The 10,280-nt window shown below is 57.5% G+C and overlaps 1 protein-coding gene across 1 annotated transcript in view; it reads right to left on the reverse strand.

Annotated features, from left to right (window-relative positions):
• Positions 1-10,280, reverse strand: part of CACNA2D2 (calcium voltage-gated channel auxiliary subunit alpha2delta 2) — a 149,047-nt gene that overhangs the window by 130,295 nt on the left and 8,472 nt on the right. The gene's annotated exons all lie outside the window — the stretch shown is intronic.

Below are 10,280 nucleotides of genomic sequence, written 5' to 3' on the forward strand. Positions count from 1 at the left end.
GGCCCCAGCCGCGGCTCGAGCTCCCCGTGTGCGCCCCTGCCTGCCTGCCTGTCTGCCTCAGATCCTGTGCTCCTCTCCGCCGCCCCCACCCCAACCCCGACAAGAAGAGTGAGCGACCCCGAGGCTCAGGGGAGGCGCTTACTTGACCTTTCTGGGGGCTCGACCTTCAACAGGCTTGAGGCCTGGAGTCACAGGTTTAATGGTGAAATGGCAGGCTTCAGAGAAACCAGAGAGGAGGCCAGCGGGGCTGCACTCGCCCCCCAGTGGCTGCAGCTACTTTCAAGAGTCCTCTCGGGGTATCGAACCCCTGACAGAAAGGGCCTGAGTCTCCTGGCTCCCTGAGCGAGAACCTGGGTCCGGTTCCAGTTGTGAGGGGCTGAGAATGGCAGGATGCAGCCCTCAGCGGCCACTCATTTCACCGCCCTGGGGCTAAGCAGGCACTGCGTGCAGATGGGCCCCAAGGCCCAGCCCCCGAGGCTTGCTCAGCCTCTGTTAGACTCCTCCAGCGCCAGGCAGCTGGCCCCTAGCTCCTCCATGCTGCAGGGAGAAGGCTGGGGAGCTGGCGTCCATTCTTGCTCTGCAGCTTGTCTTTCTCTCAGAGCCTCAGTTTCCTCTCTCGTGAATGCTTGTGTGGGTGCCCACCCCCATTTCCAGGATGAAGTGAGAATAGGACTGAATTGCTTGGTAAACCTAAGCACTCCTGGTTAGGGGAGAGAGAGCATCCCTGAGATTCTCCCAAGGTGCCCTGGGGCCCTGCTCCGCCCCTGGTGCAGATAAGAATGTTCCTGCCAGCCCCGCATGGGGCAAGACCCTCTCAGCAGTAACTACCCACAGACGCTGTGCTTAACTCGAGTAATGGACACTAACCACCTGGGCAAGAGCCTCCACCTATGATATCTGGGTGAGTCATTCATCGCCATGTCAGCCTGAAGAGGATTTGGGGTTGAGGAAAAAGAAATGCCGTCCCCTCCCCCAACTGAGGGGGGCAAAGGTCAGGGGCTAGAACCAGGGCTCAGGACAAACTTGCTCTCCATTCCCCTCTGGGCTGTGCCCACCCCTGCTCCGCCCTCAAAAGCCAGGGCTTGACGAGGAAACAGCTTTGGAGCCTCTTCCTCACCTGACCTGAGTCTTCAAGGGCCAGACTGAGGTTTGCCAATAGGCCCTAAACTGTGAGGCCCACAAAACATTATCAAAGGAAAGGAAGGCAGTGCCCCGGGCCCCCAACTCCTGATAGGCCTGGGGACTAGTGAACGAGAGGTGTTTGCTGGACTCTGGGAGGCCAAGCCCAGCCAGCTTTATGGGGAACAAGCAGGGCCCACACTCACTGAGCCAGATGCCTGATTGTGCCCATACCCACCTCTGGGCAGGGCAGTCCCTCCAGGCTAAACAGAATGGGAGGGGAGGGGTCTGCATAGGAGAGTCAGCAAGACTGGCCTAACCAGCTACTTCCCTCTATGCCCGAGGCGGGGCTGGCTGGTGGCATCCTCCCATATCTGTTCGCTGGACAAATGCCCAAGCTCGTGGCCCCAGGGAACCAGCACAAAAGGCACCCTCAGAAGTTAGGTGGGCACCTTTGCAAGGCCAGCTCTGCGGTGGCAGGGTGAGAAGTGTCAGCGGCAGCCTCCCTGCCCTTAGACATGGGGATGGCAGTGCTGCTCCCGAAGAGCACGTGGGCAATCAGGCACCTGTACCCAGGCTGGGCGAGGTGAGTAGGCCTTGGTAGTTGGGCATTTCAGTTCCAGCCTCCACAGATGTGCACCTAATTGAGCCGCTGGCGCTGAGGGAAAGGCGGGAGGTTTTGGTTGACAGGCCGTTAAAGGAAGACAAATAAGTGGGGGAGGTAATTGAGAGTAAACAGGTAGTAAGAGTTTACACATCGCAACCTCTAAGGCTCACAGCGTCCTCAGTCTTCTGGTGGCTGACTCCAGCCACAGGTTGAGAACATGGGAGGATACATCAATGAATTGGGGACTTCCATGGCAGGCACATGGACAGGTTTGGCAGCAAAGGCCTGGGCTACCCACCTGGCCAGTGGTGCCTATGCTCAAAGAGGTGGGGCAGCGGGGGCAGGTAAAGCTGCCACCCACAGAAAGAGGCCTGGTCTTGGCAGCAGGCCGGGCTGGTGCCAGTTCTGCATTCAGGCTGAGGGGAGGTCAGCTCAACAGACCAGAAGAGACCTACTATGTGTCAAGCAAGTCCTGGGCTTAGTTATACCACATGCGGGAGATAGAAGCCCGTCAGGAACGTCCATCCAGGACACCTAGGCAGCAAGATCCCCACTCCAGCCTGCCCCGCTCCAGCCTCCCTTCCTTTACCCCTTGCCACGTCACCTGCCAGTGGGCTGGACACTCCATTTTCATAGGGCTTTACTACTGCGGCTCCCTCCACCCACAAAATTCTCCCTCATCTCTACCACTCGAACCCAGGATATTTATGCCAGGATGCCTTCATGGACCCCTCAACTAGAAAGGCCTCATTCTGGACCCTACTCTGGTCTCCACCCACCCACCCACATGCAGCAGCCTCTGTCTTGGCTCAGGAAAATGCCTCCACTCTGGCCCCTTGTCAAGCTGGAACCTGAGTCTCCTTGTCCCTGTCAGCCCCTCAGGCTCTCACATAGAGCCTGACCATGGAGAGGGCACAAGAAGTATTGATATAAGGACTTTTGAATGGCTTCTCCATACAGCCTGGGTGTGTCCAGGAAGGGTGGTCTGGTCTGGGTGTAAGAGGTAAAAGCCTTGGCGTTACATATCATAGGTTGTATAGGCAAGTCACTTTGCCTCTCTGAGCTTGTTTCTTTGTCCATATAATGGAAGACATGCTACCCACCTGTCAGGGATGGTCCAAAGACTCACAATGTATAATACCCCAAAGACAGGGCCTGGCCCTCAGCAAGAGCTTAATAAAGGGAACCACAGAGAAACTCGAACATCCCCAGGATGAGCAGGTCCTATAGGCTGGTAGGTAAGGAAGGCTTCCTGGAAAAGGAGGAGAGATTCCAGCTTGGCCTCACAAGATGAGCAAGATGGAGTGGACATATTAGAGAGGAAAGAAAGGGAGTCACCCCAGGGCTGAGCATAACTGAGCAGGCACCTGCCCTCCCGAGTCCCATTGACCCAGCTCTGCCTTTGCTTGGGTCAGTAGAGCCGGCCCTAGCCTCTCTAAGTGTCCTATAACAGGCGGCTGTCCTCACCTCTTCTGGTCTTTTCTGATGTGCCTATTCTCTGCCTCCTTTGAGCTGGACTCAGTGGTCCCCAAGGGCCCCCAGCAGAACACACTCCACATATGGGCTGACTGCCAGTGCTTGCACCTGCCAGCAGCTACTTTGGCTTGCCCACTAGTTCCTTGGGGACATCCAAGAACGCAACGGTCCCACAAATGCCCCTGTTTGAGCATGATGTAGATGCAGCATGGCCACCAGCCAGGGACCCCCCCCCGCCCCTCCCCCCGCCTCCGAATGCATCAAGAATTCTTCAAGGGCCCTCACAATGATTGACCCTCCTCGTGCTGCAGTGGAAGCTCCCTGGTCAGACCTCCATCACCACAAGGGTCACTGGACCCAGATTATTTGACCGAGAGAAAATACTGATTAATTGGGTAGGTTCTGGAGGACGTAAGAGGCTCAGCCATTGAGAACCCTTCACTTAGTGCGGGAATATGACACAGGAAAAACACAGTGAATACCTCGAGCCGTGCATAATTGTGTCACGCAGGTGAAACAGAGCATGTGGTTGCTCAGCGCCGTGAGGCTTGGGTGGTCAGGGAAGGCTTGTTGAAGGAATGGGCCTTGAAACTGACACAGAAGGACAGGGAGGACTCGGGCGGATGAATGGCTGGAGGTGGAGAGAGAGCAGGCCTGGCGGAGGGTCTGAGCAAAGGCCCAAGGCAGGACTGGGTTGGATTTATGCAGGGAAAGGCGAGGAGACTGTCTGCCTTGCTCCACTGCTTCTCTGGGTGGGGGTGGGGTGGGGGGTGAGGAGCAATGCAGCCCTCTGGGGGAGCTCCTAGCAGAGGCCGGGAGACCAATGACATGGCCTCAAAGGCAGTGTGGGGCCAGGCTTGGCTCAGGGGTGACCATGAGTCAGGATGCTGGGACAGTCTGTTTGCCCCTGCACTCAGGTTCCAGAACCCTGGGTAGCTTCATCCTTGGAGAAAGATCCTGGGCTGTGTGAGTATAGGGACACACAGTGTCACCTTCGCTGCCTCGGCTGCCCTTACAAAGCTCGAGTCCCAGCTCGGGCAGGATGGAGACCGGCTTGCGTGCCCAGCCAGAGGGTCAGAGGGCCTGCTCACACCAAGAGCCCAGTCTTGGCGGTGCCATTTCTACCAGCAGCTGTTCTGGACAGTCTGGAGTCTTGTGCAGAGAGCTCTGGTCCAACTCGCTCTTTTCTGGATGAGGAAATTAAGCCCAGGGCAGGCAGCACTTCTCTCAGGACTATGGTGAGCAAAGACCACCAGGCTTAGGTCTCAGCTCTGTCGCCTGGGGCCCTCCCAGACACTGGGGCCTTCCGAGTCCTCAGAACCCCTCTTCGAAGGACCCTGACCTGAACATCTGCCCCAGGAGGGAGGGCTTCGTGGTGCCACCCCACATCCCACACGCAGTGTTGAGTGTGGTACACAGGCTCAGATGCTGGGCTTGCCCCACCCCTGAGGCCTTCATCCCGCTGAGGCAAGAGAAAATGAGGACAAATAAAAGAGAAATTCTGTCCTCGGAAAAGCATTAGGTGTCTGAACGGCTTCCAAATAAATAAAAGTCTCCTCAGAGCCCCGGCCAGCACTGACAGCAGCTCTAACTCTCCACGAGACATGTTTTTCTGCCTCCAGGTGGAAGCGGAGAGTGTCAGCGGCCGGCTAAGTCAGGCTCCGACGGAGGCGGTCTTCCGTCACCGCCTAACGTCCCATCAGCGAAATGGCCACGGCAAATTGCCTCCTCTGATAGCCGCCCCTCCAGGCCGTCAGAAAGCTGAGGAGCGGGCACTGGCCTCCCTCGCCAGGCTGGGGAAGGGGCTTCTGGGCCAGTCCTGTCCCTGCCCATTGCTGGAATCCAGTTGTAACTCTGCAAAATAAGCAAGTCCCTAACTTGCTTATTTTGCATATGAGGAGACTGAGGCACAGAGGGCTTGGATGACTTAAATGGAACCAGCAGGCCAGGCATGTGTCTCCTGAATGAATTAGCTCTGCTCGAAGTGCGGGCACAGTGAGCGAGCCATTCCCCGAGCGGGGGCTCTTCGAGGGCCATCCACTCCTCACGCCGACCACCTCCCCCTCCGCAACAGCAGAAGGCGCTTGAGTGACAGCCCTTGGTACTGATGGACGTGAAATGGCAGGACAGATCCAGGCTAGACCCCAGGAAGTACCTCCTTGGGCAACGGGCTGGAGAAACTCCCTGAGGAAAATCCTCGAATCTTCCACTTCTTCTGCTAAGAGCATCTTTGGCTTTTGCCCATCAACCCTTTAGCAGATTAGCCTCTGCTAGGTGGTTGAGGGGAGGGCAGGACCTGGCTCCACCATCACTTAATTTAACTGATGGCTGCTGTTCCTGCGAGGGGCAGTTAGCACTTCATTTGTTGAGTCCGGAAGACGGATGAGGCCAGGTGTTCTTCTTCGATTACTGAAAGAGGCTGATGCCGTGGGAGGTGGCAGGTGGCAGCGGGGCCAGGAGGAGCAGCGAGTCGTGAGAGGCTGGAAGACCCCAGAGAGGCTGCCCTGCCCATTCCGCGAGGCCCCTGCCTCCTGGGGGTAGTGCTGGCACTCTGGACTCTCCCCACTGCGCTCGTTGGACACCAGGCAGGGAGGAGAGAGAAGGCTTTCCGCCAAGAATGAGTCCAGCTTTCCCATTAGCGCTGAGTGCGGGTGTCTCTACTCCCAGAATCACGGCGCCATCTGTAGCCCTCACTGCTCTCCCTATCCCCAGGCCTGAGGTGAGGTGGGGCAGGGAGCAGGGAGGAAGGAGGCAGGGACGCTGGTTGGAGAGGCCTGGGGATGTAGATCCCAGAGGGGTCTCTCTCAGCCCCCATCTGTTGTCACAGAAGCCAGGCCATTAGCTGCAAACATAACCCAAGTGCACTTATGGTTAAGCAAGTACCCAGGCCCTTGGAGGAGGAGGGTATTTTCCAGACCAGTTCCCCATGAAATCGTTAATGGCACTGACCCCAGGGGGAGTGGGTGAGCCATTACGATCTGCTGAGGAAGTTTATGCTGGATGGGAGGCTACTCTGCTGGATGGGGATGCAGTGGAGGCTGGGGACACGCAGGACAGATGGGCTCAGGCTGGGCAAGTGGCAGGGCCGGGAGCTCCGGCTCCTCCGGCCACAAAGGGGCAAAGCAGGCGGGGCTGTCCCTCTCCGTGGCCTGCGTGGAAACATGTTCCTCCCTCTGCCAGCGTGAGGCAGTACCAGGTTAGGCAAATGAAGGCAGCGTCTGGTCTTCACAGGAGGCGCAGCCTGTGTAGTGTGGCAGGAAACGGGTGGGGATGGGAGCTGGGGAGATAGGCAGGTCAGAGGCTGGCCTCGGACCATTGTATCCAAGGTGGGCTAGCTGAGGGAGGGGCATCACTGCCCAGAGGCGGGGGGTAGGGAAGGGGCTCGAGTTGACCACGGCTTGCAGGGATTCCGTATCCCTTCCCAGCTGGGCCTAGGGTCTGGGCAGCTGGGAAACAACCAGGCCCTTCTGGGGGTGATCAAGCCCCAGACTCCCTTTCAAAGGACAGTAGGACCTCTGTGGACCTCTCACTCCATTCCATAAATAGGCAAATTGGGCCCAAAGTCACCTCATGAACAGTGGCACCTGAAACCAGACCCCAGGCCCCCTGAGTCCTTCCTTGAGGCCACCCATGGCGTTCCCTTGTGGTCGGAGCTGGCTCATGTCCCCGTCTTGGGTGTCTGTTTTCTGCTTGCTAATTATGGGCCGGTACTGTGCCCAGCAGAACCAAGCAAGTGCCAGGACAAATGCAGACAGCAGCGGGCCTCTTGGTGGCCCAGAGACAGACCTCAGAGGTCTGGGAACCTCTAAGGCAGAGCCAAGCCCTTCCCTGCAGAGCAAGGCTGTCAGAGAGCTTTGTGGGGCCCCAGGCAGGCAGAAGGGGGTGCTTGGGAAGCTGCACCTATGTAGGCTAGTGAGTGTCCGGAAGAGGGTGAAGAGGCTTCTGCCTGCTTATGTTCCCACCAGCTGGAAGGGCTCCCCGCCATCTACTGCTGTGGCCTCCCTGAGCCCAGTCTGGCAGCTCCAGAGCACCATCTTGCTGAGGTCTTAATTTTTAAATGAGCGAGGAGGAGTTTTGGAGAGGCAGAGGCGGATGGAGAGACACACTGAGAGAGACAGAGAGACCTCGGGGAGGATCAGAATGTGGACTCAGCAGTTTGCAACGACCCACTCAGGTACTGCCTGAAGATCTAAGCCAGCTGCCATGGGTGGCAGGGAGCAGACCCTGGACAGGAATGACTGGCAGTAAGTCAGGCACGGGCAGGAATGGGGGTGGTGCTCGGACCCAGGGCAACAGGTATGCCAGGCAGGCTCAGGCCCCCCCGGGAGGGTAGGGCCTTATGAAATGTTGATGAATGACTAAATGACTATGTGATAATGTGTCACCTCCATCATGCTGGGTCTGGGGTCAGGCCCACCATGTGACCCCTGCCAGTCCTGCAGGTCACATCTCTGGGAGTGAAAGGGACCCTGCCCTCAGAACTCCGGATGACCTGCTCCCAGGTTCCTGTGCTGCTCTTGGCCAGCTACATGTCTCTGATCGGACTGGGGGCTCCACATAAGCCCCGGCCACTCAGTGCCCCTGCATACACACAGTGTAGCAGTTCAGCTAGGCACCTGGGGGCAGCTGCTGCCCTCAGAACCCTGGCCTAGCTGCTCTTGTAGAAAACTGGATAGGTCTGGAATCTCCTCCCCACAAGCTCTGCTGAATCCCCCACCCTCCGGACTTGCCCTTGGCAGAGACTGGGGACCACACTTTGAGCTCACCGAGGGTCTCGCTGCAGCTTCCAGGTAACCAGGCGCCGAGGAGTCTCAGCTGGAGCGCTCCTGCTCCCACCTCCCCTGGGGACTGAGAAGTTTATGTTCACTGAACAGAGGAAAAGGGCCAGGTCACTGTGGCTTTCCTGCGATTTCCAAGAGAGAATTCTTAATGTTTCCTCCTGAAAGTGAACAAGATGCATACTCCCACCACCATTCCCACCCCGCCCCGCCCCCGCTCCCCCTGCCCCACTGCTACACGCTGGCACGGGCCAGAACATGCCTAGCAGACGAGGAAACTGAGGCTCCGGTAGTTCAGAGCGAGCTGTTCAGTGTGGCCGGGAAGCAGTGGAGATGGGATCTGGCTCCCAGTCCAGCTCCTCCTGAGTTGAGGATGAGAAGCATGTTCTAATCTTTCAAAAAAAATTTTAAAATAAGCCCATCTTACTTCTACATGCCATGCACCTTCTGCCCGCTCCCAGGGTGACAGTGCATCCTTCGGGTTTGACCAACTTCTAGGAATTAGGCTGCCCCTCTCTCTTGCTTAAACTGAACTGCTTTGCTCGGCCCACCCCACACAGATACCTCCAGGTGGGGCTTTAGGAAGCAGTTGGGGATCTGACCCCACATAGCCAGTGAGCAGGCAAGGGCCCCTGCCCCACGCCCTCCTCTTCCCTTCCGTGGGCCCCCGGGCCCAGCAGAGTTGAATATCTGCACTTTGGGGGTTCCATGGATTGTTTTCTGCTGCAGGCAGAGGAGAAAGCTTTCTGGAGCTAGAGGAGAGGACACGCCAGGTAAAGGAAACATTGGAGAACCAGTAAAAGGCGTGAAGGTAGGAACTGCTCCAGGAACGCCAGTGAAGCGTCGAAGGTCTGCTCTGTCTTCAGAAGTGAGGCTTCTCCATGATGAAAGAGCCTGCGGCACTGGAGCAAACAGACCAGGAGGCCCAGGGGGTGGGGGTGGGGCTGATATAAGCCGTGGCCGCAAATCCTGAAAGAAATGTCCCACGAGCATAAGGTGGAAAGGACAGTCATCCCAGCGCCTTGGCCTAATTCATGGCTGGGGAGGCAGCAGACATCACCTGAGCCTAGGTAACCTTGAACTCGCTACCTCATGTCACTGCACCTTAGTCCCCTCGGAGGCAAAATGGGTTCAATAAGCCCAGTCGTCTTCCTCTCAGGGCTGCTGGGGAGACACTGGGGGCTTGATCCATTGCTGAGTCATAAGCGTGTGTGGACAGGCTGCTCCCATGGTACCCTCCAAGCCCATGGAGGAAGGTGGGGCAAGGGTGCCACCCTGCCCCTACACACCACCAGCTGAAGCAATGAGATTGCCCCATACAGCTTGGAACTGAGCCTCCAGCCAGGGGCAGGACTGAGATGGAGCACATTTCAGAGCGACAGGTCGGTAAGGCTGGGGCAGAGTGCAGAGGCTGAGGTGCACAGAGAGAGTGGGGTGGCCGGTGGAGGAATGTGACAAATAGAGACAGAGATGGGTGGCCTAGGTCAGTCTGGAAGCTTGTCTTCTGTTAGAGAGGTCCCAGGGAGGACCTGTGGACTAAAAAGATATGCCCGTTAAACCAGTCAGTTGGGGGCAGCTGCCCAGCAGGGAGGGGTCCACGGAGGTCCTGTGTGCCTCTTCCAGAGCTCTGGATCGCCAACTGTCTGTGTAAGCAACAGGGAATTCATTTTACACTAAATTCGGTGCAGATCCCTCATATGTGGCAGATTGAAGCGGGGTGCTCTGATGGAGGATGGTGGGGCAGAGGTGTGCAGAGGCTCCCAAAACAGAGTTAAGGTACACATGCTATGGGAGGGACAGGTGCTGGGCACAAGGCCCCAGCTCCAGACAAGGTCTGGACTAATTTAAACCCTCCTTGGATGACCTTGGGAAAGGCCTTTTCCCACAGCGGTGGCCTCACATTCCCGTCTGTGGAATGGATGCCTTTAGTGTCCTCACTCTCGGTTGCTGGAACAGGGGCAGAGACCTCTCTCCTGGGCTGCCCCTCAAATGGAGAGGGGGGTATTTATTCAACCTCTCGAAGGGCTGAGGTCTTGGTGAACTCATCTGCCTCCTGGCTCAGCTAATTGGAATCGCTTCCCCCCCACCCCATCTCCTCTGCCTCTCAGTAAATTATGTGAATTCCCCCAGTCAGAGGCCTGGGTGATGGACAGCGCTGTCACAGCAGCCTAAGTGTTTGGAGAGCAATTGTTCCGGAGGAGGCTGCCATTCCTCAAGCCTGTACCGTGCGAGGCATAAGACACAATGGGGAGAGCCAGCCTGGCGCTGCCCAGGCCCCTGCCCGCCCCGGCCCCGGCCCC

This window comes from Pteropus alecto, unplaced genomic scaffold, assembly GCF_000325575.1.
Source record: "Pteropus alecto unplaced genomic scaffold, ASM32557v1 scaffold53, whole genome shotgun sequence".
In the NCBI taxonomy this organism is placed as follows: Eukaryota; Metazoa; Chordata; class Mammalia; order Chiroptera; family Pteropodidae; genus Pteropus; species Pteropus alecto.